Source organism: Elephantulus edwardii, unplaced genomic scaffold (assembly GCF_000299155.1).
Source record: "Elephantulus edwardii isolate Elephantulus edwardi_28Jun2011 unplaced genomic scaffold, EleEdw1.0 scaffold00097, whole genome shotgun sequence".
Lineage (NCBI taxonomy): Eukaryota > Metazoa > Chordata > Mammalia > Macroscelidea > Macroscelididae > Elephantulus > Elephantulus edwardii.
The window spans coordinates 8,767,492-8,772,440 of record NW_006399847.1 but is presented as its reverse complement, the minus strand read 5'-3'; positions in this window follow the sequence as shown (position 1 = coordinate 8,772,440).

Here is a 4,949-nt window from a genome sequence, read left to right as displayed (position 1 = left end):
TTTCTGCAGGCAACGTTGTGTCATCTGCATAGTGCAGGTTGCTGATGAGTCTTCTTCCAATCTTGGTGCTACATTCCTCCTCATAGAGTCTAGCCTCTCAAATCATCTGTTCCATATACATATTAAAAAGATATGGGGAAAGGATGCATCCCAGAAGCTCTTCTTTCTTTATTTTGAACCATGCATAGAATCAGGCAAAATGTTGATAATGTTGTTTAAAGGTTGTTATGAATGGTAGTTGATTTTATGGCTCTTAACAAAAGGAACAATGATACTAGAAATATATATTGCTGATGCTTTCAATTTTTAATAATAAACTAATGTTCATTTAGTTCTGGAATTATTTACTAATACATTCCAAAAGGATCTCATTATGCTATCTCTTGGTTTTGTTGTTGTTATATTCCATCAACTCAAGCATGATAGCAAATCTGAACTCCATCCTATCTTGTGCCATCTTCACACTTCCTGACACACTAGAGCCCATTGCAGCTGTCACCATGTAAATCCACCTAGTCAAGGGTCTTCCTCTCCTTCACTGACCCTCCACCTTTCTAAGCATAAAGTCCCTCTTCAAGGAATAGACCTTCCTAGCAACATGACCAAAGTATGCCAGGCGAAGCTTCATCAATCTTGCTTCCAAAGAGCACTCCAGCTTCACTCTCTCCAAGGCATCGGAAATTGTAAAAGATTTAGTGGAACGTATGAACATTAATACACTAGGCATTAGTGAGATGAGATGGAACAATTTTGGCCACTTTGAATGAGACAATCATATGATATACTATTCTAGGAATGAAAAATGAAAGAATGGTGTTACATTCATAGCAAAAAAAGCGAATTTTAAGTTCCATCTTGAAATACAGTATTGGGATAGGATATTATCCATATGCATACAAGGATGACCCATTAACACTAATATTATTCAAATGTATGTTCATATATCTAGAGCCAAAGAGGAAGAAATGGAGAATTTTTACTAAATCTTGCAGTGTGGGTATTCTCGATGCTGCTGCTGCTGCTGCTCCTGCTGCTGCTGCTCCTGCTGCTGCTCCTGCCGCCGCCGCCATCGAGGCCACCATGGCGACTAGACTCATAGTCTTCCTCACGAATGCTTGGGCCAAGGAGACAGTGCTGATCATGTCCTTCACCATTGCGGGCCTCACTGTAATTCTGACCCTGTTAAGCCCTACACCAAGTACACTGCCATGATCAATGAGATCACCTCCTACAGCTACCCAGTGCTGCTCTGAGATGATGGGAACATGCCTGACAGGCCCAGCCACCCCCAGGACTCCCAGAGTCCCAGCCTGGTGCAGCTGAAGAAACTGTAATCACCTGGAGGATGGGGAGCCCCCAAGTTCCCAATGGAAACCTGAAAACAAACAAACAAACAAAACAACAACAACAAAAAAAGACAACAGCAACAACAAAAATATTGTAGTCTGAAATTGACCGTACATGCAATCAAGATGTGTTAATGATAATTAGGTGACTGGAATGCAAAAGTTGGAACTGGCGAAGAAGGAGAAGTAGTTGAAAAACATAGGCTAGCCTATATATCTCTTGTAGGAATGTCCAAAATACTCAACACAAGGTAGGATATGAAACTGAAAGCACATAATAGCCACTAAGAACAATGTTGTTGCTGTTTATAGGTCTCAAACTAGACAGTGTCAGCCAAGGTTATTCAAGAAGCGATAAAACTGCGTCAATGCACAGTAAAAGCCAGGAACTAGACACACATGGAAATGATCTGGTATATTTGAGATTTTGAAAACTATATGAAACATTAATGTAAGTCTCTCTCACCTGAAAAGAATAAAAATAATTTTCTAAAACATATGCGTGTGAATGATTATATGAAACATAATGTGAATGAAAAATAGTGTAAAACACAATGCATATAAACTTTGTAAACAAATAAATTCAATTTAAAAATCAGTAAAAAAAGTTAAACTCTAAAAAACAAGCAAGAAAAAAGGATTTATAATAGTTGAAAAAAAAAACCCACACAAAACAACCCACAACAAAACTCCTCATTGCTGTCAAGTTGGCAACAATGCACATTGCTCAGGTTTCTGAAGCTGTTAAATCTTTATAGAAGGATTTCCCCCATCTTTTTCCTGAAATGTATCTAGTGGATTTGAACTGCTAAGCTTTGGATTAGCAGCCAAGTATATTATACACAAGACATTTAGGTAGCAAAAAATATTAAGGCTTAACATACATCTCCAAGAAATGAGAACATCATTACCACAAGGAAGTGCCCATATTCATTATTCTTTTTAACACAAACAGAACCTGGAAAACAACCCAGGTGTGTCCTATTTAGACCACTGAGTTCCTTTAGAAATTTGAGACTGCTCTAAAGAATTACTTTTCTATCTGAAACAAGTGGAACTGAGAATTGAAGTGTAAATAACATAGTAGTAACAATAGTCCTGGATGCAATTCAGGATTCCAGAAAATTGTCTTTCATTGCAGTTTCTAGAAAGAAAGAAAAACGATACAAATGGCAAGACCGTTTATTACAGCTGAGGAGAAAGATACAATCCCATGAAATGTTACATATATGTTTTAAATAAGGGCCACAGATAGCATATCTCGCTTTCATTGCTAACTTTATGGAAAAGATCTATATGAACAATGTTACATCCAATTTCAAAATGTGGAAAAGGAAAGTCCTCGTCTTACCTTTTTTTCCCTCTTTATCATCAGCTACTTCAGCAGTTTGATGGGGTGTTTTTTTGGGGGGGGGGTGTTTTTTCTCAGTCCCAGGCACCCAGAGCTGTGTCAGAGCTCACACTTTATAAGAATATCTTCTTTCAGACTCCCAAACAGGCAGATGATATTAAGCCCTGCTGGCTCTTGCTGCCCCTCTGAATTTATAAATTCACTCGAATGACTCTCTGAAGTCTCGGAGAGCAAAGAATAGTTTCCATAAATGTATTACAACTAAAGAGGGTACAAATTATGAGGTTAAAGGATGAAGTCTAGAAGGAGCCTGCATGTGGAGATCCCATTTCCTAAAGAAGGACACACTTCTCTCTCCTCAACTATTATCAATGTCAAAGCATCAGCTGAGCCTCTGTGTTCCAGACTCATCTGCTGTGGTTATGATAGATTATGTGCCTCAAGACCATTGTTCTCCCAGGTGAAACTATTAGTATCAAGTGGTCGTCTAGCTTGGAAGAACTATAAACAAAGGACAGACAAATGTCAAAGCCATACTACACATTGCCATACATAACTAGGCATTTAAAGTTTCTACTATTGGTGAAAAAAGACACATCACAGTTATCAGATATTATAAGAGTTACCCATTATTATAAGAAACTCAGATTTCCTTATCCCTATTTTGGTTTTATTAATAAATATTTTTAGAAAATAAAAAATAGTAACAATAACCATATTCATACTTCAAAATAAATAAAATATTAGGAAAATAGACGCCAGCCATTGGCATTGTGTACAGCCCTTTGATCATATAGTGACATCCTTCTCCATCTAACCACCTGGGCGACCTTCCTCTACATATTCTCACGATCCTCTCAAACCAAAACCAAACCCAACCAAACAAATTGTTATTGAGTTGACTCCAACTCATGGTAACTCTATGTGTCAGAACCCTAGGTTCCAGGGTTATCAAAGATGGACTTTTCAGAAAAATTTATTAGGTCTTTCTTTGGCATGTCCCTTGGTAGGATTGAAACTTCAGACTTGGATACCAGGAAGCATATTAACTATTTGCACTACTCAAGGATGCCACTCAAACTCAATATTCAGCCATAATGTTTTTAATTTATCTCACCTGTTAATGAGACCAGTATTACCATCCTCCAAGATATCTGCTGAAACTTATAATCCTTTATTATAATAAAAAACTACATACTCCTGGACCCTATTGTATGCCTATATCACTCTCTCTTTCCTCATCAATTATCCCTGTTGTTGATGGTGTTATTTGCTGTCTAGTCATCTATGATTCGTAACAACCCTATATATACAATAGCTCTGAACCCTGCTCTATCCTGAGCCAATCCTATTGTCTCTGACACACCTACCCTCATTGCCCTAGTCACCATGTCAGTTCATCTCATCCAGGATCTTACTCTCCTGTGGTGTCCCTCCACCCTTGCAAACGTTATGTCCTTCTTCAAGGACTAATTTATCTTGGCAACATGTTCAAAGTAAGTTAGATGCAGCTTTAAATTCCTTGCCTCCAAGAGAAGCAGCTGCACTTCACCTTTTTCAGGACAAATCTGTTTGTTCTCTTCACAGTCCATTCAATACTCTTCTCCAGCAACCCAACTCAAAGGCATCAATTCTTCTGTTATCCTTAGTCATTGTCCAGCTCTCTGATAGCAAGTGATTGTGAAGATATATAAATGTGTATAAATAAAAACTGTTGTTGTTGTTGTTGTTGTGTGCCATCTAATAGCTTGAACCCTGCCCTATCCTGTGCCAGTCTTATTCACTCTGACACACCTACCCTCATTATCCCAGTTACTCTGTTAATTTATCTCATCCAGGGTCTTTCTCTCCTGCATTGTCCTTCCATCCTTCCAAGTATGATGTCTTTCTTCAAGGACTGGTCCCTGCTGGCCACATGCCCAAAGTATAAGAGACAGAGCTTCAAAATCCTTGCCTCCAAGAAGAAACTTGATTTCACCCTCTCCAAGACATACCTGTTTGTTCAAGACTCTTCTCCAGCAATACAACTTGAAGGCATCAGTTCTTCTTCTCTCATCTGTAGTTATTGTCCAACTCCCTGAAGTACAGCAAGTAATTGCAAAGACTATGACCTGGATCAGGTGCACCATAGTCTCTAGATTGACATAATTAAGCTTTAGGACTTTGAAGAGGTCCCAGACAGTAGATTTCCTCAATGTAACTCATATTTTGATTTCTTGACTGCTGGTGTTGAACCAAATAATTGAAATTTA